The sequence below is a fragment of the Paroedura picta genome, chromosome 17 (genome assembly GCF_049243985.1).
Source record: "Paroedura picta isolate Pp20150507F chromosome 17, Ppicta_v3.0, whole genome shotgun sequence".
Classification (NCBI taxonomy): domain Eukaryota; kingdom Metazoa; phylum Chordata; class Lepidosauria; order Squamata; family Gekkonidae; genus Paroedura; species Paroedura picta.
In genome coordinates, this window is record NC_135385.1 from 11058990 (window position 1) to 11082540 (window position 23551).

Here is a 23551-nt window from a genome sequence, read left to right on the forward strand (position 1 = left end):
AAGAAAGATAACCCGCCCTCCTATTTCTTTTTTTAAAGACAAGAGTGATCAAAGATCCACCGAACTAGCCCTCCAGGGAAACACCGGACCAAACCTGTCTTGTGGCTGGGAGAGGAGATTTCTCAGTTGCTGTTCTTGAGCGAAAGCAGCAGGAGGGAGTGGAGCATTGTAGAAGAGCGTCTCTCTCTCTCTCTCTCCCTCTCTCCCTTCCTCTTTCCCTCTCTGTGTCTCACTCATTGGTGTGCCTGTGCTACGCTCACCGTCAAGAGGCTTAGCCCGGAAAAGCACTCCAGCCCGCTCCGAACCGCAGCAGCAGCAGCAGCATCTCCAGATCAAATAGCACGGCAGGAGTGCCACGGCGAACCAGAAAGTGGCCACAACTCTCCAACCCCTTCCTGTCCCCCAGGCCGGAGCAACACAAGCCTTCCCAGGCAGGATCACCGTGGGATCCAGAAATCTTCTGCAGAAGATGGATCAGTGGCCAGCTCCCGAGCCCTGCTTGCATCCGACAGCTCCGTCCGGGCAGAAGAGAGTTTGACGTCCGATTCCTGCGCTCCTGGATGCTCCTGGCTGCCGGGATTCGTAGCAGGGGAGAAAGAAATCGCCGGGATACTTTTGAGAAACATGTTTGTTTTTGCCAAGGGGAGCAGGAGGGAAGCTCGGATTTGATTTTTGGTCTCCCTCGCAAGGTCTCTCTGGCTATGGAGTGGTGGGTTTTCTGCCGGGAAGGCGGCATGGCAGAAGTTTTGTGGGAACCTCAGGGCGGCCGATGGATACCGACTTCGTTGGGGCCGACGGGGAAATTTTCGGGTTCGGCAGGATCCGTGCCGTGAGAGGTAAGTGATGGATCTTGCGAATGGCAGCTGGGGAACCAGACAGGCACAGAGGTCCCTTGGGGGGCCTTGCTGACAACAGACACACACACACACACACACAAACACACACAAACAGAGAAGACTCCAGGAGGGAGGAAATGTCCTCTCCCAGCGATTCGGTCACGCCAGTTTCTACTGCTCTGACATTAAAAGCAGAGGATTCCAGGGCTGGATTCCAGACCCTGGAAGAATCCTCAGAGGTGATTTCATGAGGCCTAGTGACTTGTTTTGTGACCGGCAAACAAGAGCCTCTTCAGAGCCCCGTAATCTGTTTCAGACGATGGCTCACAGGTTGAGGAGCGGACGGAAGATTTTGCTGAATCAGTCCCCCTCGTAGCTCTCCGGGGCCTGGAACGGCCTTTGAGGGAAGCCAGACCCCGGGCCCGAGAGGCCACTGCTTTTGACTCTGATTGGCAGCAGTTCTCCAAGGGCTCGTCGGGTCTTCTGCGTCGCCTCCTAGCAACTGGGCGGGCCAGGGGTTAAGTGTGAGACCTTCTGCAGGCAATGCAATGCCAGACTCCTCAGCCACGGCCCCTCCCCGACCAGGGGACCCTCTGGGAGGACCCCCGCAGGGCCGGTTTATGCGTGTAGTACGTGTTGCAATGTACTGTGGCCCCTGCACTTCCAGGGGCCCCACACAATGCCCTTCCCCCCATGGATGAGGACCGTAGCCTCTTTCCTCCCCCTTTTCCCCTCTTGGAGGGATGGCCCTTTCCACTGTGGGAGGGACCTCTCTGCCCCCATCTGGATGTCCCCCCCTTCAATTGAACTCTGCTAGGCCCCTGCAAATCCTTAAATTATTTCTGGTGTTACGGGCCCTGCGAATCCTTAAACCACTCCTGGATCCCAGGCACCAGGGAATGCTAGGGAATCCCGCCCAAATAGTCCGTGGTTGGTTGGTGGTTTCTGTACCGCTCCGAGGGAAGGTCCGTACGAGCCCAAAGGTCATAACCGGATAGAAAAGAGCCCTTTTCCTGAGCTTCTTAAGGGACCTAATGTGCTTCGGATCACCGGCCGGTGGCTCAGTGCAGAGTTCGTTCTAGCGGTGTTGGTCGTCGGCTGGTGTGGAATTTAGGCAAGCTGCAAGAGGGGAGAATGGCTGCCCGGCTGGGAGTTCGAAGTTTCACCGTCCACCCCCGTGGCGCGGGCTTCTTCCCATTACAATAACGCCACAGGCCCTACCGTGTTGAATTTTATGTCATTATTGAGAAGGGCGGCCAAAGTGTGGCTCTCCAGATGCCCATGGACTACAGTTCCCATGAGCCCCTGCCAACGTGCATCCCGGGAACCCTTTGCTCTTGATCACAGGACAGTGATCAGCTTTGAAACGTTGACGAAAGACTCTGCATGTCCATGGGTCTGTGTGTGTCTTCATACCTGAGATCCTGTAAGCGGTAAATTTCTCCCCCAGGGTACATTTAGATCCAGGTGGGTCACTGGGTTGGTCTGAAGCAGGAGGACAAAAGTTTGAGTCCAGGGCACCTTGAAGGCCGACGGAGTCTAGTTCCCAGAGCTTGTCTTCAGACGCGATTCAGCTCTTTGGGTCGCCGGTGCCAACAAGTTCCAGCGTAACAAAGAGTTTTTAACCGCAGAGTCACTTGGAGACACAATGGGTTTTGCGATGGCTTGTCTCTTTCCAGAACTTTGAAAAAGAATCCAGCCTTTCTCCGAGAAACTGAAGGAGCTCCTTTTATAGAATCGTAGAGTTGGAAGGGACCTCCGGGGTCATCTAGTCCAACCCCCTGCAAAACGCAGGAAACTCACCACTACTTGCCCACCCACAGTGGCCCCAATTCTATGCCCAGAGGATCCTCGCCCCCCCTGGAAGAAATTCAACACAGTCCCTTCTGCCCCCCCCCACTCACAATCTGCCAACGCTCACAGAATCAGCATTTCTGTCTGTTGGCTATGCTCCATTCGATCCCCACAACAATCCTGCAAGGTAGGCTAGGCCGGGAAAGGATGGGGCCCCAAGGTCACCCAGTGAGCTTTTGTGTTTTGGGTCTTCCAAATTTTGTCAAAGAATCCAACAGCCAGGGGTGGCCAAACCGCGGCTCTCCAGATGTCCATGGACTACAATTCCCATGAGCCCCCGCCAGCGTGCTCATGGGAATTGTAGTCCATGGACATCTGGAGAGCCACAGTCCGGCCACCCCTGCTAGGTTTCCGGTGACTGTGATGAAACTACAGCCTGGGAACTTTCTAGGTGTTTCCGAATTAACCACCCAGAATTTTAAAAACAAGTTTTTGTGAATAGCTTAGTTACAGTTATAGTTAATCCCTTGGTGTTTCTCATCCCCCTCTTCCCCAGGACTTTATAGCCCTGTACCCATTCCTCGTTTCCTCCAACCAATAAATTAGACCCAGAAATAAAGACTGGCAGGGATTTGAACTCGGGTCTCCCTTCCCCCAGCATCTTATCACAAGGTTCTAGCTAATGAGACATTTTCTCTATGGATTTCTGCGCCGGTGTGCCGTCGCGACACACCGGTCACGAGGCACTCTTAACGTGCCCCAAGAGAGGGCCCTGACACGAGCCACGCATCTCTCTCTGCTCCGGATGATCCCGGAAGAAATAGCAGGAAGCCAAAGGGATCCTCCATAGGAATAGGACCATCTCCCCCCACAAACTGGAAATGACCAGAAGAATTGGTCAGGCACAAATTTAGAAAGCGCCTTTGGTTGTCGTCGGCATTCCCCCCTCAGTGTCTCTTGCCCGCTCGCTCGCTGGGGATTGAGAACAGCATGAGCATTTATAGAATCATAGAATCATAGAGTTGGAGGGGGCCATAGAGGCCATCTAGTCCAACCCCCTGCTCAACGCAGGATCAGCCCTAAGCATCCTAAAGCATCCAAGAAAAGTGTGTCTCCAACCTTTGCTTGAAGACTGCCAGTGAGGGGGAGCTCACCACCTCCTTAGGCAGCCGATTCCACTGCTGAACTACTCTGACTGTGAACAATTTTTTCCTGATCTCTAGCCAATATCGTTGTACTTGTAGTTTAAACCCATTACTGCGTGTCCTCTCCTCTGCAATTTAGAAGACCGAAAATGCAGCGTAAGAATTCGAGCGTAGATTTCAGGACGGGGAGCACGCGAGCCCACCAAAGTTGTAAGGCTGTGCTGTTGCCGTTTGTTTTCCCTTCTTTATTTTTTAAGGCCGGCCTTCTTCTGGCTGCAGGCCACCTGCTTCGTAAGAGGTAGAGGAGTCTATTTTGGGGTCTGGTTCTTAGAAATGCAGGGGCTTATTTAGTAACCACTATTGACCTCTGAGGCTTTAGACATTTTGCACCGGAGGTGTGTAGAACTTTGCTTGCCACAAATTATTGGAGGATGGGGAGGGGGGGGAAGGTAACCTCCTCACAGGGGGGATCTCGGGTGCAGGACGGTGACGGATGCTTTAACAGATCTAGATGGATCCAAAGGCATCACATGATGATAATTCTTGGCAAGGGAAAGACGGTTTGTCAGAGCGTACCAAAATAGCCTCCTGGGTGGCCAAACGGTGGCTCTCCTGAGGTCCGTGGACTACAATTCCCACAAGCCCCTGCCAGCCAGCAGGGTGACCTTGGCCTAGTCACAGAGCTGTTCTCAAAGAGCAGTTCTGCCAGGGCTCTCTCAGCCTCATCTACCTCACAGGGTGTCTTTTATGGGTTGTGAAAGGGAAGGCAATTGTAGAACACTTTGAGATTCCTTTGGGTTGTGGGGTATAAAAACCAACCCTGGTAATATGATCACCATCTTCAAATATTTGAAGGGCTCTCCTATAGAAGATGGTGCAGTGTGGCTTTCTGTCGCTCCAGAGGGTTGGACCAGAACCAGTGGGATGAAATTAATTCAAAAGTATTTTTGGAAGAAAAAGTTCCTGCCAGTCAGATTGGTTCTTCAGTGGAACAGGCTTCCTTGGGAGGTGGTGGGTTCTCCTTCTTTGGAGGTTTTTAAGCAGAAATGCTGATTTTATTAATTTAGGAATATTGTGAGTGGGTGGGCAGGTAGTTGTGAGTGTCCTGCATAATGCAGGGGGTTGGACTAGATGACCCTGGAGGCCCCTTCCAACTCTATGATTCTGTTCTATGATTCCATGATTCATGAAACCCTGGTTGAGAAAGCCTACTTTGGAGGGGGGGATTTTATGGCATTATACCCTACTGAGGTCCATTTCCACCCCAAGCCTCGAGCTGACAAGCCTACACCCCCAAGAAAGAGAAACAATTCAGGTGGAGAAATGTTTCCGATATCTCCAGCTTCCTGGAGGTTGGAAGAAGAGCTTGTTGGCCAGATCTGATATCGCTGCGTCTGGGAGGGAAGCATTTTAAAAGCAATGTCAGGATGTCCAAATTTCTTGGGTGAGCCTTGGTTTTACAGCCTTCATCTCGGAGGAAGTTTTGCATTGATGTGCTGTGGATGCTCTCCCTTTTGGTTAGTGGGGCCAGCAATCCCGAAGTCTGTCTTGAATCCAGATTAGGGGACGTGGAACTCGACAGTCTAAATTAAAAACGAATGGATGGCATTTGAAACCGAGAAAAGGGTCTCTCTGTGAATTTGTGTTCCCTCTCAGGGCAGCAGATTCAGGGCAGAAAAAAGGAATCACGTTTCGTAATCTGCCGACGGGACATGACGCTGGCTTAGATTATTTTAAATGGTTCAAAGGAGAGATTAAACCGGGGGGGGGGGCAAACGGTGGCTCTCCAGGTGTCCAAGGACTACAATTCCCATGAGCCCCTGCTGGCAGGAATTATAGTCCTTGGACATCTGGAGGGTCCTGGATTAGACAAAGCACTTGTTAGTCATGGTGGAGCTTCCATGTTCAAAGGCAGTGAGCCTATGAATATCCATTGTTGGATGAGGACTTTGGCCTCTCTGTCCTGCTTGTGGGTCTTCTCGGAGAGACATGGTTGGCCTCTGTATGAAGACACCCTTAGTGTTGTTCTTCATATTTTCTCTTTTTTAATTCCCCGTCTCAGATCACGGAATATATCTTTCAGGATCTATTCATAACATCGCTAATACGTCAAATTACTTTGGTCACCAGCTGGCGACTTCCATTGGCTCTGCCAAAGCAAGGAGTCTCCACTGGGGTCAGAGGTCAAGGCTTTTTCAGTCCATGTGTCCTTTGGGCTAAGGTCATGCTGGTGATGTCAAATCACAGCCAACCTATGGTGGCCCCAGGGGTATTTTCAAGGCGAGGGTCACCCAGGACGTCGCAAGGTGATATCAGAAAACCATAATTGTCATAACAACCAATCATGGCCCAAAACTTTCCTTGGCATCTGTAATAGGTTGTATCTGAAATTAGGCATTTTGTTCACTGCAGGCGTCTTTAGTGGTTGTGCGTATGAACTGAAAGAGGGCAGAGGAGACAGATGAGGACAATCCAGGGCCTGCTGACCAAGCCCTGTGAGGAAAGGCTGAGGGACTTGGGAATGTTCAGACTGGAGAAGAGGAATCTGAGAGGGGACAGGATGGCTCTCTTGAAGGATCTGAAAGGTGGTCACTTGGAGGAGGGAAGGGAGAGGGCTGTTGGCAGCAGAGGAGAGGAGCCACAAAAGGAGAACAGTAGTGGCTAAATATCAGGAAAAAAATTCACAGAGTAGTTCAGCAGAGGAATGGGCTGCCTAAGGAGGTGGGGAGCTCCCCCTCACTGGTGGTCTTCAAGAAGCAGCTGGACAGATCCTTCTCCTGGATGCTTGAGGCTGATCCTGCATCGAGGAGGGGGTGGGACTAGATGGTCTCTAGGATCACTTCCAACTCTATGATTCTATGAATTTCAGTGTGTGGGCCAATGAGAGAAGAAGCATCCATGCATCTAGAATTCTCAGGCAAGCAGCTGAACCCTAATGAATGATAGTCCCAACTACATTTTTGGGGGAAATTGCAGCGAAATCGGGGCAGGTCCTAACCACCCTCTCCAAACCTCCAAGAAAGGCCATCTTGAAAAAGACCCTCGCTATTTTAACCCTTCTGATGATCTCTGTATTCGAGGGTAGAGTCCTTATCAGCTTAATTCTTCGGAATCAACAAACCTGGCTGGTCTCATCTCTCCGGCTCCGCATCCTTTTTGCATGCTCAAAATGTTAAGGCAGAAGCTTGTAGGTCCTGGGGGGGGGGCTTGGCAGAGGGAGGGCTGTTTATCAGCAGGCGATAAAGGGGAGCATATGGAAGAGTCTTCCTGTGCCAAATGTCGACCCAGCTCCCTGCTCGGAGAAAAAGAGTAGCGCAGAATCTTTCCTCGGTACACGATGCCCTTTGCAAGTTCGTACAGGCATGGAGAGTTCCTACATGGCCCAAAGGCGACCCCGTTGAAAAGGACGTGAGACACGGGCAGAGGGGTTAACTCTCCCAGGTTTTGCCTCAAAAACCCATAACATCCTCAACGAGATGGACCACACCCAGCAAATGAACATTCTTATTTATTTATACCTTATACCGGGTCGAGACCGCGTCACCAGAAAGATCTAAGAACTCCCCTTCCCCCTCGGAAAGACACTTCCTCATTACACCTTGGATGTGGTGAGTAAGGGGGGGGGGGAGTAACGTAGTGAGTAATGCAACGGGGCCCAAGAACAAAGGACTCCAGAGGTCTCTGGGGGTCCGTAGGATTTCGGAAGGGAGCTCCGAACTGGAGTGGTATGGGGGAGCATCCGGGCCTTCTTCTGAGCTTTGCTCTTCTTTCTGGCCACTATAGTAGTGGTAGAAGTGGAGAGAAGGAGCAAAAGGAGGGCTAGGAGGAGTGGGCAGTGATGTCACTTCCAGGGGCGTGGCAGGGGATGTGGCCGTCTGACATCACTTCCAGGGCTCATTGAAGTCTCAGTGGAACAGGCTTCCTTGGGAGGTGGTGGGTTCTCCATCTTTGGAAATGTTTAAACAGAGGCTAGAGAGCCATCTGACGGAGAGGCTGATTCTGTGAAGGCTCAAGGGGGTGGCAGGGGACAGTGGATGAGCGAGAGGGTTGTGAGTGTCCTGCATAGTGCAGGGGGTTGAACTAGATGACCCATGATGTCCCTTCCAACTCTATGATTCTATGATTCTGTGATTCTAAGTCTGAAAAATTATTTCAGAGTCTCTTCTACCGTCAAAAGGGCTGTTTCAGATGGTTTAAGTGATTGCTGTGTTTTTATTACACGTTGGTTTTAAACTGTTGTATGCTGCCCCAAGACGGCTGAGCCAAGAAGCGGGCCTATAAATTCAATAATAACTAAGTAAACAAATAATATCCAGGGACCTCCTGGGTCATCTAGTCCAACCCCCTGCACTATGCAGGACACTCACACCCCAATCGCTCATCCCCTGTCACCTGCCACCCCCTTGAGCCTTCACAGAATCAGCATCTCCGTCAGATGGCTCTCCAGCCTCTGTTTAAAAATGTCCAAAGATGGAGAACCCACCACCTCCCAAGGAAGCCTGTTCCACTGAGAAACCACTCTGACTGTCATGAACTTTTTCTTCTGCAAATTCTTTTGCATTAATTTCATCCCATTTGTTCTGGTCCGTCCCTCTGGGGCAAGAGAGAACAACTCTGCTCCATCCTCTACATGGCAGCCTTTTAAACATCAGGTAGTCCATGATTCTTGCTTTTCTACCACCTTGTTGGGAGGCAAAAAGCTGCGACGAAATGGCGGGACGACACAGGAGGGGGTCTCCCATCAGGAATCGTGCAAATGCGTGATTTACTATCGCGCATTTGCAAACAGGAGGCAATGCGAGTTTTAGGCCTCTGTGCGGAATCGGGCTGGTAGTGTTTCTTTGAGGAAAGAAATGAAATGTACCAAAGCATTTCAGCAGGACTTAGTCGGGATGTCTCGAAGAGGCAGAGAGGTGGAATGAGATCAACCACCGGGGAGTGTTCCCCTGAGACGTGTACCGAATAAAACAACGCATTATCGCCTCGTGCATCGCTGCTGGGTGTGTTTTAAACAAACATTGCTCTTCTTCGCTGTCCATAAAACCTTTCCCGAGTCTGTCAGGTTTACCTCAGTGATCAAACCAGTCTTGGATGAGTTATCCTCGAACCGACCCCTGGATCCCAGTTTTAATTCTGCTTTTTCAATCTTCCCTCTCTCAAAGCAGGGGAAGCAGTCAGGAAATTAAAGTGGAGAATGGAAGGAAAAATCCTACATGTAATGGTGGCTACACACACACACAGATATCAGCCAGAATTTTGAGGTAGCAGTTGGATTGGTTTCTAAAGAACAGCTCTATCAGGACTGTGGCTAGCCCAAGGCCACTCAGCTGGCTGCATGGGGAGGAGCAGGGAATCTTGAGTCAAATGGCACAAGAGAAAGATCTAATGGAGCTTTAGGAAAGATGCTTAAAACTTATGTCGGCTGCCCACCCCCAAACCATTAGGCCGTGACTTTCAATATTGATTCTTTGCATTTAAAGAAGGGCGCTAGACCGGTTTCCTTTTCCCCGCACCCTGCGGGACAAGTCTGAAGGCCAATAAATACCCCCATTTCACCTCAGTCTGCAACCATCCTTGGTATGCTGTCCTTTAAACATCAGCTGGGGACTTTTTATTTTCTGAAAAAGGACATGAGACAGGTTGAGATAAGGAAGATGCCCAGAGGCTCAGCGACCAATAAGACCAGCACGCTAAACTTTTCTCATGGGCCTGTACTGGGGGGAAATCAGGACCTGATGGTGAGAGATGTCAAAGACCAACAGAAGGTTCTGCAAGGAGGGCTGGGCAGAGAGGAATGTAAAGATCTGAGGAAAGATCAGATCTGTGGTTGAGTTTCTTTGCTGATAAAGTTTTACTTTATCAAATTATTGCGTTTGTCTGTTTTATTGTATTTTACTTGCTGCATGCCGCCACGCGCCGGCTTGGCTCAAGAGCAACGGTTAATAAATGTCATAAATTTAAAAAATAAACCCAAACCACACACATCTCCTGAATTAATACCGCAGTTTGAGGGAGTTGTAAAAAACAGACAGGTTTTGAGTCCAACAGCACCTTTAAGATCAACAAAGTTTAAACCTCCGTCTCACCTTTTGGGTGTGTTGAAGATGAATCCAGCTAAGATGGAGGCTATGCCAACTTGCTCCAGGTGAGCCTGTGCCACTTCCCAGCTCTTGGCAGGGTCCCATTAACAGCTTTGACCACCGTCAAGAGCCTAGGTGTGATTGTGGGCTACGGAGGCCCACATAACAAATGTGCACCACCAGGCTTTCTATCATCTCCTCTAGGCATGGCAATGGGGACCTCACTTGTCAGCACCCGGCCTAGCCACCATGATCCATGCCACGGTCACCTCCAGACTAGACTTCTGCAATTCGCTCTACACAGGGCCACCCTTGAGGTTGCTCTGAAGACTTCAATTGGTCCAAGTTGCAGCAGAATGAGACCGTGTGGAGAGCATGTATTTGACCTGTTCTCTCCCAGCTGTGGGGGCTCCAGATTGAAGACCGACTCAAATTCAAGGTCTTGGTCACCACCTTTAAAGCCCTAAATGGTCTGGGACCCTTTTGTATTTATGGGTCCGCCACTTCCCAGATGTCCCCCCAAAGGACTTGAGATCCAGAGAGCAGTCTGCTCAAGATCCCTGGCCCCACCATGGTGGAACACGCTTCTTGGTGAGCTGAGGGCCCTGTAGGACCATGGACAGTTCCACCAGCCCTGTGGCGGAGGCCTACAATGGTCTCGAAATCCTAGCCTCCTGTTCAGAACACCAGCCGAATTTATGTCAGAATGTGAAAACCCAATTCAACCCACCCGTTAGAAGTAGGAGGCAGTCTGGAATTGTTGAAGGGACTTATTAAAGGTTTTAATGTTATAGGATTTCATCGTACTGTTTTTATTGCTTTAAATACGTTGCTTCCCACCCTGAACGCCCAGGGAAGTGTGGGCTATTTTGTTTTATTATTATCATTATCTTTATTATTATTATTATCATCATCCAGGGTTTTTCATGTATTTATTATTACTGTCAGGGACCATTAAAGATCAAGTATCATCATCAAATGTAGATAAAACAGTAAAAAGAAAACCTGAATAGAATAAAATCACATAAAAGAATATGAAACTTAAACATTAGACATTGTAATATACCCTAGCCACTATTATTAGCTGTTTGTTTGTTTGTTTGTTTGTTTGTTTGTTTGGTTGGTTGGTTGGTTGGTTGGTTGGTTGGTTGGTTGCCCATTGCTCCCAGACTGGCTGACTCATGGCAGGTTATAAAATTAAGATCCCCACAATAAAATCACAAAACCCAACCCTTCAGTAGAATTAAACTACCCTAACCCCCCTGCCCCCTCCCCCTACTTGTAGCTCAACGGAGCCCCTCCACCTGGTGCCTCAGAAGGAGGTATAATGGGGAGTCCACTTGACGTTCCCGCTGGGGCCCAAGATCTTAGTTCCTTCGGTCTCAACCAAAGATCTGGCAGAAGAGCTCCATCTTGCATGCCCTGCGGAACTAAGGAAGTTCCTGCAGGTCCCCCAGCTCTTCTGGGAGCTCATTCCACCAGGTAGGGGCCAGGATCGAGAAGGCCCTGACCCTGGTTGAGGCCAGGAGCACTTCCTGTGGGCCGGGAACTGCCAACAGATTTGCACCTGCAGAGTGAAGGACCTTGCGGGGGGCATAAGGCGACAGGTGGTCCCGCAGGTATGTGGGGCCCAGACCACAGATGGCCTTGAAGGCCAATACCAGAACACTAAACTTGATCCAGGACACAATTGGCAACCCTCAATTGCTATCAATTATCTCAGTGCAGGCTCTGCAAAATTCGCACAGAATCTGGCACCATCCTGATTATTATAACGCTCGGAATGAAACTTTCTTGGCCTCCGAGGTGTCCCCTGGTCTCCAGCTGTGTTCTGTCACTTCTGACCATCATGGCTCCACACCTGAAATTGATCGACAAGACAGAACCCGTCCCGTAGCTGTTAGTTTTACCTCCGCACGCAAAACAGGCTAAGGCCAGGTGTTTTTCAGCTCAGATCCTGTCCCTCAAAAGCCTTTCATATTATTGACAGTTCCCACGGGGAACCCTGTCAGAGGCGGGGAGGTGGGAAATAGAAATTTTGATGGACAAGGAAAATCCTCTTGGCCACGGTAGCTATAAAGGGATTTTTATTGCTATGTTTTGATAGATGGTCTGCTGTTCTGCTGCTGCTTCCTTTCCCGTGCCTTCCCAAAAGATGACAAATTGCAATCAGATCCCCGGCATTAATCATGCTTTCTCTCACACACCCACACGTCGCACAAAAGACACACCAGAGGCACCCGTGAAGCGGGGAGGTCAGAGCGAAGCCGGGTTACCTGATCTCGGCACAAGGGTCTGAATGATTTGCACGGCGAGGGTGGCTCCATGCATGGGGAATGCACCCAACCTGCCCCCTTCTCCGAATCTGGGGGGCCGACTTTCTGATCAGCCCCTCTGTGTTCTGCAGCAGCTTGAACGCAAAAGCCATGAAACTGCCTTGCACAAAGTCCACAGCAACTTTCCCAGGTCCTGGGCAGGAGTAGCCAAACTGCGGCCCTCCAGGTGTCCATGGACTACAATTCCCATGAGCCCCTGCCAAGGCAAGGAAGATCTGATGGGTCCCTCCTCCAAGCACTCAGCCAATTGGGTGGGGGGGGACTGTTGGTTGAGGGGGATTTTATGGGCACTGCTAGGGTTTTATTGTATTCTATTTTAACGTCTGGTAAATTGCCACGAGCCGGCTGGATTGTGAGCGTTGGTCAACAAATATAATAAATCTATATGCATAAAATCGTGACTGTTCGCCCTGAGAGAATGCTGGAGGTTCTAAAGCCTCCTATTGGTGGAATCTCCTCCCTCTCAGGGCCAATTGCAGCTCTTGCTCGGGAGGTTCCGAAGCCTCCTATTGGTGGAATCTCCTCCCCCTCAGGGCCAATTGCAGCTCTTGCTCGGGAGGTTCCGAAGCCTCCTATTGGTGGAATCTCCTCCCCTCAGGGCCAATTGCAGCTCTTGCTCGGGAGGTTCCGAAGCCTCCTATTGGTGGAATCTCCTCCCCTCAGGGCCAATTGCAGCTCTTGCTCGGGAGGTTCCGAAGCCTCCTATTGGTGGAATCTCCTCCCCCTCAGGGCCAATTGCAGCTCTTGCTCGGGAGGTTCCGAAGCCTCCTATTGGTGGAATCTCCTCCCCCTCAGGGCCAATTGCAGCTCTTGCTCGGGAGGTTCCGAAGCCTCCTATTGGTGGAATCTCCTCCCCTCAGGGCCAATTGCAGCTCTTGCTCGGGAAGTTCCGAAGCCTCCTATTGGTGGAATCTCCTCCCCTCAGGGCCAATTGCAGCTCTTGCTCGGGAGGTTCCGAAGCCTCCTATTGGTGGAATCTCCTCCCCTCAGGGCCAATTGCAGCTCTTGCTCAGGAGGTTCCGAAGCCTCCTTCGGTTTTAAGTGACAGATCAAAATGCCGTATCTGATTGAAGGGTTCGTTTTTGTATGTCTGCTCGGTTGTCCCTTTAAAAAAAAAATTTTTTTTTGCCCTCACTCTGCTCCTGAATGGTTTTTGAATTATTCATCCGTTTGACCATTTCATTGTTGACTATTCCGGTCTCCCCCCCCTCCCCTCCCCCCGTATTTTCGTGACATTTTGTCATTATCCACCGCGGATGTCTTTGTCAGAGAAGCAGGATGGAGCCGTCTTAAATGAATAATATATATCTAAAGCTAGAAAGCCTGGAAGTTTGCTAAAATATATATGATCCGTAAGCCGGGGAGAGAATCGGAATATTTAAAAGGGCTTAAATGATCAAGAATTGGATTTTTGTATGCGCTGCTTGGACAATTCATCCCGGTGCATGGAAAGAGTTTGAAAAGGGCTTTTGGTACTGTGGAAAGCACCACTGGACATCTTTTGCCTGGAAAACCCTGCAGCAGGGGTGTCCAAACTGTGGATGCCCGTGGACTACAATAACCATGAGCCCCTGCCAGCAGGGGCTCATGGTTATTGTAGTCCCTGGGCCTCTGGAGAGCCGCAGTTTGGACACCCCTGCAACTTTTGATGCTTCCTGCCACCAGCAACCGCTCAGCGCTTCCCAAGCAAGCTGCCCTGGTGTTCACCTCCTATCCGAGAGAGCTTTATGGAAGAGACAGGCTAAGCTGCATTGTTCAAAGGAAGGTTTCCGAAATTCTTCAGCCGGGTGTGCCAAGCTGTCCTTCCAGCGGGCTTTTGTTATGCAGATGGACTCTTGCTGGACTTTATGTCACTCTAGCCTGCTAACTGTGGGAGGATTTTGCAGCAGTGTGGTAACAATGGTTAGAGGGATGAGCTAAGGTTTAGAAAAACTGAATCGTTGAGTTGGAAGGGGCCTCCACGGTCATCTAGTCCAACCCCCTGCAGAAGGCGGGGAATTCCCAGTTCCCTGCCCACCCACAGCGGCCCCAATTCCATGCCCAGAAGATGCCCCTTCCAAACCAGAGTCCCTCAGTCTGACCTGGAAGAAATTCACCACCCACTTACAATCTGCCTAAGTTCACAGAATCGGCATTTCTGTCCGGTGGCTATCCAGACTCTGCTTAAAAACTTTGCGTTTGCTGTCTGCAAAATGATGGCAGATGCTGCCCGACGAGGGCTTTCTTAGCTGCGAGGAAGTATTTTCAAACAATATGTTTCAGACATTTGGTGGTTGACTCCGCCCCCTTCGGCAGCCATTTTGTCATCCTGCCCACCACTCTGAGTCAGAATGCCAAAGGTGGCCACAATTGCAGTGGGACAGCCGGCCCAGGCTGTCCAGGTCCCTAGGAGACAAAACTACAGTTTGCGACCTCCTCGCTTGAAGAATTGTAGCTCCGGAAGACCAGAACCCTGCGCTATGCCTCCCAGTCTGAACGGTATCCGAGAGGCAAGCAAACAGGCGGGAGGCGTTTTCCATGTGTGTCCCTTTTTAAGATGGCAGGCAGGAAGGAAGTGTTTGGGAACAAGGTGGGGGGGAGCCACATGCTTGCCCGCACACGTATAATCCCATCCGAGCTATTTCCAGCTCCCTGAACTGCAGGCCAGACTGTCACTGACAGATTGCACCCGGGATTCTGCGTTTCTCCATCTCTCTGCCAGCGTTCCCTGTCCGTAGGCGTTCCAGAGAGCCTGCCGGCTCCCCCTTTGCACGGCTAGCGAGGGAGGCTCTGCTCGACATTTCATGTGCACAGTGAAAACGATGTTTCTACTCCCCCCCCTAAAAAAGAGCCCCGCACTTAAATTCAGAACAAGAAAAAGAGTAGCCCGCTTTTCACGACCCGAAGGAGTCTCAAGGCGGCTCACAATCGCCTTCCCTTCCTCTCCTCATGACAGACCCCCCCCCCCTGTGAGGTAGGTGGGTCTGAGCGAGCTCTGCAAGAACAGCATTATCAGGACTGTGACTACCCAAGGTCGCCCGGCTGGCTGTAGGTGGAGGAGCGAGGAGACAAACCTTGGCTCTCCACAACATCACACTGGTTCTCAGGGCAGCGGTAATGGCTGGAATCTCCATGTCCTCTGATAATTTGTATTTTGTACTTTAATTGATGATTGGTGACATCTCTGAGCTGGAAGGGACCCCCCCTCCAAATGGTCATCTGTCGTGGTCCAGTCCGGGTTTTGGTTTGACCACCCCTGATCGCCGTTTCCGTAACCGTTCTGCAATAAAATCTTCAGAATTCGGAAACATGGCGGGTCAGCTAGCACTGCCTGACCATCATCTGGGCCAACCCCACCCAAATGCTGGAACTAGAGAGCCAACAAGTAGGTATCCAATCGATACCTCCAAGTCAGGGGTGGGCAAAGTGTGGCCCTCCAGATGACCATGGACTACAATTCCCATGAGCCCCTGCCAGCAATGCTAAGCCACTTTGAGACTCCTTCGGGTAGTAAAAAGTGGGGTATTAAAAAACAGCTCTCCTACTCCTTCAACTCCTCCTCCTCCTCCTCCTCCTCTTCTTCCTCTTCCTCTTCCTCTTCCTCTTCCTCTTCCTCTTCCTCTTCCTCTTCCTCTTCCTCTTCCTCTTCCTCTTCCTCTTCTTCCTCCTCTTCCTCTTCTTTGTCTTCTTCTCCTTTTCCTTTTTCTCCTCCTCCTCTTCCTCCTTCTTAGGGGTGCCATTTGGTGGCAACATAAACTTAGCTTGCTCTAATTCCACTCCCACATTTGGAAATTTGTGTCCAGTTCTGGGTGCCACAGTTCAAGAAGGATCTTGACAAGTTGGAGCGTGTTCAGAGAAGGGTAACCAGGATGGCTGAGGGGTTGGGATCCGTGCCTTCAAGGGGAGGTAGAGAGCGTTGGGTCTGTGTCACTTGGAGAAGAGGAGAGTTCAGGGGGTTAGAACTGCTTGGTTGAACTACGTCACAGGTAGCCATGTTGGAGAGGGGGCTGGCTTCCCTACTGCAGCTTTAGAGAAAAGGACCAGGAGTGGTGGGTTCAAATGATGGGAAATGAGGTTCCACTTCTGTCTCAGGAAGCATTTCTGACTTTGGGGGCTGTTCGTAGACGGAATGAGCTGCCTTGGAGAGTGGTGGAGTCTCCTCCATTGGAGAAGATCGGATGAGCACCTGCCAGGAGGGGGTGATTTTTAAGTCCCAGAGAAGGTGGGCAGGCTGAACTGGGGGGTCCTTGGTGGTCTCTTCCAGCTCTGCAAGATCCTGAGTCTACCCTCAGAACTAGTCATTTTTTTCTGGGGGAACGAATCTCTCTCACCTGCAGATCAGTCGTAATTCTGTCCCTACCTGGGCAATGCATCACCTGACATATTGCCTCAAATGCATGCCATGATTTTTGTTAAGCCCTTCCCACACCCCTTGTGGAACCCCTTCTTAATCCATTTCAGAGATACATCCCCGATTTTGAGGGTTCCCTCTCTTTTCTCTGACATTTTGCAAGCTTGTTCATTTTGTGAGCAATACAGATATTGAGTTGGGGGGCGTGGGGGGGGGCAAGGTCTTCTGGAAGACCCGTGCGGGTGAAGACAATAACTAGCCACAGGCAGTCTCTGTTTGAGGGGGCGAAAAAAATGATATTGTTCAGCAGAGGGGAAAGTGATGCGGTCCACGAAGAGGTACTTGGAGGCTCTCCAGCCAAGGCGGATTGAAGCCCCATCTGGGAGACCTGCCTCTTTCTCTTCCTCCGCTCAGCGGCACATCAAGTGTCTCCTTTTGTTCTGCGTTGGTGTTTCTTTCCATGCGCCTTTCAAGAGCGCGGCCAGCGCTCCCAGTCCGCTCCATTTAAAAAACAAACAAACTAGGCCAAAATCCCGTCACCTGGAAAACAGAATTTCCCCGGAGGGCTCCACTTTCGTTGCAGAAAATTCCAGTTCTGTGGTACCATTAAAAAAAGAAATCAGCAATAGGTTTATTGTGGGATTTGTGATACATTACACTGATGGATAAAGCCGAATGCCGCACGTTCACACTCAGACAGGCAAATGGAAAATTTAAATTTATTTGTGGGCTTTAATTCTGTTAACCAGAGCTCAAAGAGACGGTTCTGATCTGGGTTGCTACAGAAGAGGAGCTAGTTTCTTATTCCCTGCTGAGAGAGCCCTGATATTCCTGAAGAAGAAGAGTTGGTACTTATATGCCACTTTTCTCTACCCGAAGGAGTCTCAAAGTGGGTTCCAGTTGCCTTCCCTTTCCTCTCCCCACAACAGACACCCTTTGAGGGAGGAGAGGCTGAGAGAGCCCTGATGTTACTGAAGAAGAAGAAGAGTTGGTCCTTATATGCCGCTTTTCTCTACCCGAAGGAGTCTCAAAGTGGCTTCCAGTCGCCTTCCCTTCCTCTCCCCACAACAGACACCCTGTGAGGGAGGAGAGGCTGAGAGAGCCCTGATGTTACTGAAGAAGAAGAAGAGTTGGTCCTTATATGCCATTTTTCTCTACCTGAAGGAGTCTCACATTAGAAGTCCACATGCACCTTAACTGAAATGTTTGTCCTGAAAATTCATTTCCCAAAAGCTGTCTTGAAATGTCTGAGGTCTGGATATCACTGGTTCCATAATTTGGGGACCGTTCCTTTTCCTCACAAAATCGCTGATATGATGTCAGGCTGGCTTGATGTCACCAGATCTCACGGTCGGTCCCAGTTAATATTTCGAGGAGACACCACCAAGGAAGTCCAGGGTGGCTCTGCAGAGCCAGAAAACGGCAAAGCTGCCTCTGTTCATCTCTTGAAATGGTGCCTGTGACTTTTATCTTAACCCCCCTTTGGTATTTATTGGGGTTTGAATTATTGTTGTTGACCAAGATGCCTTTCAGGTTAATCGAGCTGGTTATGGCCTTGTGTCTGCAATTCTTCTGTTTCTGTGATGAGTGTTTTGTGGCGGTTGTGCTCGTGAAATAATTCTTTCCTATTACATGTATTGGCTTTTAAGAACGTTATAAGGTGCCTTGAATATCCGGGGGTGGGGGTGAGGGGAAACAGGAGAGAAACAAGGATGATCCAGGGCCTGGGGACCAAGTAATGTGAGGACAGGCTGAGGGACTTGGGAATGTTCAGTTTGGAGAGGAGGAGGCTGAGAGGGGACAGGATGGCGCTCTTGAAGGATCGGAAAGGTGGTCACTTGGAGGAGGGCAGGGAAAGGCTCCTGTTGGCAGCAGAGGAGAGGACCTGCAGGAATGGCTTTAAAGTATGTGTAAAATGGGACCTGCTAGATAACAGGAAAAGGTTGTTTGCAGTCCACACGCAACCAGCTGGGTGACCTTGGGCTCGCCACAGCACTGATAAAGCTGTTCTGACCGAGCAGTAATCTCAGGGCACCCTCAGCCTCCCCTCCCTCACAGGGTGTCTGTTGTGGGGAGAGGAAGGGAAGGCGATTGGAAGCCGCTTTGAGACTCCTTTGGGTAGAGAAAAAGCAGCATATAAGAACCAACTCTTCTTCCTCTTCTAAAGTACCTTCGTGGCATGGATGTGGCTGTTTTGACCCGCCCTGAGCCAACCAGGAAGGGCGGGCTATAAAAATAAAATGAAATAATAATAGGAATAGAAATAGAAATAATAATGTAGACAAACTGGAGAGGAGACAACTGAGAGGGGATCTGATAACCATCTTCAAGCATTTAAAAGGCTGCCACGCAGAGGACGGACCAGAACCAATGAGATGAAATTAATCCAAAAGAAATTCCATCTAATCTATTTCTACAGTGTGTGAGCTGGGGCTTCAAAATGCTGGATCTCGTAAAGAATAGTCTCCTCTTAGAGCTCCTATACAGCGTGACCCTGACTGAAACATACGGATTTCCGTGAGTTTAAAACTGGAATAACTCTGTATAGGCTTAAGGGAAGCTACTGGCCAGGCTCTCTCTGTGCAAATCAGAGAGTCAGCAGAACGGCCCCCAATTGCACTGTGGTGATTACAGCCAAATTGGGTGGAATTTATTAGCAGTTGCAATCTAATAGGGCAGGATCTTAAGGAGGCAGGAGGGATGCTTTCCACACACACACCCCACCAGCTTTTCCGCTGGGTGATCGATATTCAGCCCCCGGAAGGTATTTCAAAGAAAAGGCTATCAAAGCAGCTCCCCATCCACCAGATCAAAGACTGACTGAGGGGTGCCTAGTAGTTTGGGGATGTGCCTGTGGTTTGGAGAGCCAATGAAATAAAATAAAAAACCTGAGTTCTTTGAGCCGTGGTCTAATCCGGATCGGTTGGGCCCAATCTCACTTTCTGGTTTTCTTCTTTTGCGTTAAAACGTCCCTCTTTGTTTTCGTTGCTGCAGCAGAGGTAGCAAATATTCCTATTATTGGGTCCTGACTGGAGACCAAATCAGGCTCAAGATGCTGGCCTTTCAAGTCCTAAAAGGTTTGGGAGCAGCTGACCTGTGGGAACGCCTTTTTCCTTATCCCTCCCCCGGATCAGGATCTGCTCAAGTTTCCTGGGTCGAGAGAGGTAATACTGGCCTTAACCAAGACGGGGCCTTCTTAGCTCAGGCCCCGGCCTGTTGGAACGAACTCCTGAGGTGTATCAAATAAAATGTATTGTTGTTGTTAATGTTGGTGTTAATATACTATTTACTTATCATTAAATTATTATCCCGCCGTTCTTCAACAACGGCCCATTTTACATATATTGGCCGTTCAAGGCAGTGCCTACAATCCAGGAGATAAAAATTCTTCACATCATATGAACACGAGAACTTTAAAACAATATTATAGCATTTAACATCATCAGCGTTCAACAGCGGTCCGGTCACGACTGGCAGGATTTCTCTAGAGCAGGGGTAGTCAAACTGCGGCCCTCCAGATGTCCACGGACTACAATCCCCATGAGCCCCTGCCAGCGAATGCTGGCAGGGGCTCATGGGGATTGTAGTCCGTGGACATCTGGAGGGCCGCAGTTTGACTACCCCTGCTCTAGACATTCTCATAGGGCAGTTCTCTAGGGAGCTCTAAACGGAGGCCCGACAGAGATTGTTAGTTCACTGGTCCTAAATGCTTAGCGGAAGAGCGTCCGCTTGGCGGAAGCGCTCCGTTTTTACAGGCCCTGCGGAACTGTGCCCGGACGGAATGCCCTCTATATGGCTGTTTCTAAACACACAGGAAATTATTTCCATTCTTCCCCAGCTAATTCGGTGGACTACCGCTTGCCCTACTTTCTAAACATTTAGGTCAAGTATTTAAGACCACTCTCGGTCCCCACATGCTTTTAGGTGACACACTATCTCAAGGGTCCCCAATCTTAGGGGCACTTTTGAAAGACAGCAACAAAATGGCCCTGCAGGAGGTCTAATTTAATAGAAGAAGAAGAAGAAGAAGAAGAAGAAGAAGAAGAAGAAGAAGAAGAAGAAGAAGAAGAAGAAGAAGAAGAAGAAGAAGAAGAAGAAGAAGAAGAAGAATAGTTGGTTCTTTTATGCCGCTTTTCTCTACCCAAAGGAGGCTCAAAGCGGCTTACAGTCGCCTTCCCTTTCCTCTCCCCACAACAGACACCCTGTGGGGTGGGTGAGGCTGAGAGAGCCCTGATATCACTGCTTGGTCAGAACAGTTTTATCAGTGCTGTGACTAGCCCAAGGTCACCCAGCTGGCTGCATGTGGGGGAGCGCAGAATCGAACCCGGCATGCCAGATTAGAAGTCCGCACTCCTAACCACTCCACCAAACTGTCTCTCTTAGGACGCACAGCCCATCAGAAACTCTGTGGGGAGGAGCCTCCCTATGGCCCCGCCCACTTGGGACCACATTGAGGGCCTCTGGACCGACCACCTGAATGGTCCTACAAGTCGAGAGAGGCTGGGAGAACAGGGAAGGGACGAAACACAGACCTTACAAACCACACTTGGCTGATCCCCACCATGACGGCATCCACATCCTGGGCCCCATCAATAATTTAACGAGACTTTCTCAGAAAGTTCCCCTTGCCGCCTGTCTTGTTAACCGCAGGCTCCAGCTGTAACCCGTGAAGGAAAAAAGCCTAGTTGCCTGGAATTCGCTCCTTGGAACGGATAAAAAGGTGCACGTGTGAGCCTGTGTGATCGCACGCCTGCGTACCTCCCCCTGGCCTACCTGCGTCCTTCCCCTAATCTCGCCCGCTTCTCAGGGTGCTTTTTAATGAAGCAAGATGGATGGCACTTCGCAAGCACTTCCCTTCGTAGCTATTAGCCGCTGCCGGGCTGGGCTGCTTTGCATTTCTCCATTAAGTGCGTTCTTCTGGCGGGGTTAATAAGGCCCTTAAAACGGTGCGTCTGCAGCCCGCATGCTGAGGCACCTCCTTGGGGAAGGTTATGGGGCGGCTGGACTTCTCGGGCTGTCGGCTGGCCTAGAAATTAGGGACGGCACCCGACAGAGGGAGGCGATAGATGGAAGTCCTGTACTCAGCGAGCTGTCAGGAAGCCTTTCTCAATGTTTTCACCCTTAAGAAGCCCCTGAAACCTTCTCCAGGCTTCGAGAAACCCCAGAAGTGGCGCAATCGTGCAGAATAGGGTGTGGAAGCAGAGCTGTGTGCAGGCCCACCCAGGGCCCCTCCCCTTCCCACCCCCCCGAGGCCCATCCTTGGGCATTTTGGAAGGGAGGGAGGGCAGGTCAACGTGACAATATGTGGTCATATCACCCGATACATGTTTAACTCATTTAAAAATAGATACAAAAATTCTCTCCAACCCATCCGGGAAAACCCTTCCGGGGCCATCAAGAAAACCGCAGGGTTTCACAAAACCAGAATTGAGAATAGGTATAGACTCTGTTGTTACTGGGCAGTGATTCCAATGTGGTGACCAGAGACAAGAGCAATTTCAAGGGGCTTCACCACTGCCTCTCCCAGGGGTAGCCAAACTGTGGCTCTCCAGATGTCCACAGACTACAATCCCCATGAGCCCATGCAAGTGTTAGCAGGGGCTCATGGGAACTGTAGTCCATGGACATCTGGAGAGCCACAGTTTGGCCCTCTCTGTTTTAGGTATTTTAAGGAGCGAGCCAGCTGGGTGACCTTGGGCCAGTCTCAGTTCTCTTAGGGCTGTTCCCAGAGATCAGTTCTGTCAGAGCTCTCTCAGCCCCACCTACCTCACAGGGTGTCTGTTGTGGGGACAGGGAGGGAAAGCAGTTTGCAAGCGTCTTAGAGACCCCTTTAGGTAGTGAAAAGCGGGATACAAAAAACAGCTGCTCTTCTTCTCCTCCCCCTCCTCTTCTTATTGGACATGTGTCTAGTTAATCCCCTTCAGGCACCAAGTCAAAATAATTTTATTTGCACTGTCATAGAATTGCTCCTTGTTTTCTTATTTCATTAACTCTTGCCTTCCTGGTGTTTCCCATCCACCCATACGTTTAACTTTACACACTCCCTCACACACACACACACACACACACACACACACACACACACACAAACACACAGTGGTATCAGAGTAACCACCCTGTACGGGTGCCCAAGCAGTGGTTCTCCAGATGTCCATGGACTACAATTCCCATGAGCCTCTGCCACTGTCCATGGGCTACAATTCCCATGAGCCCCTGCCACTGTCCATGGACTACAATTCCCATGAGCTCCTGCCACTGTCCATGGGCTACAATTCCCATGAGCCCCTGCCACTGTCCAAGGGCTACAATTCCCATGAGCTCCTGCCACTGTCCATGGACTACAATTCCCATGAGCCCCTGCCACTGTCCATGTGCTACAATTCCCATGAGCCCCTGCCACTGTCCATGGGCTACAATTCCCATGAGCCCCTGCCACTGGCAGGGGCTCATGGGAATTGTAGTCCCTGGACATCGGGAGAGCCACTGTTTGGCCACCCCTGCAGATTCCGCAGATTCCTGAAGATTCTGCGGTGCAAAGGGAGTATATTAAAAACATTGCCAAATTAATCAGTAACATAGTTGTTTGACAGGCGGGATCGGCTGGGCCACGCACAATACTGGCCGGGTTTTCCTAGTGCGGCTTCTTGGAGGCTCCCGCAGTCGGCAGTCGGCTACACAACCTGCAAATTACATTTGCAACCGAACAGAGAGAGCGTGCGTGTTTTAAAATTGGAAGCGGCAGGTCGGAGCTGCCTGCTGGCAGAAGCTGTCTAGACAAAAGGCTGCTTTTGAGATCCTGCCAGATTTCTGGCTCTCCTTTGCTCACTCAGGTGGTGGATCTCTATCAGCCCCTGAAAGAAGCCGTCCAATCTGCCCTCAGTGCTGCTGGCTGGCAGCTGTCTGCTGAAGGAACCCGGCTAGAAATTCTACAACTTGCTCCTGCAGAAGAAGAGCTGTTTTTTATACCCCGCTTTTCACTACACAAAGGAGTCTCCAAGCGGCCTACAATCTCCTTTCCTTCCTCTCCCCA

At 50.3% G+C, this 23551-nt stretch overlaps 1 protein-coding gene across 2 annotated transcripts in view; it reads left to right on the forward strand.

The window, feature by feature from the left end:
* Positions 1–248: 248 nt before the first annotated feature.
* LOC143827335 (ATP-sensitive inward rectifier potassium channel 12) overlaps positions 249–23551 on the forward strand; it is a 35453-nt gene continuing 12150 nt past the window's right edge. For both annotated transcript variants that reach the window (XM_077316816.1, XM_077316817.1), the window contains exon 1: positions 249–836. The gene's annotated coding sequence lies outside the window, so the exon portion shown is untranslated. The remainder of the gene's footprint in view (positions 837–23551) is intronic.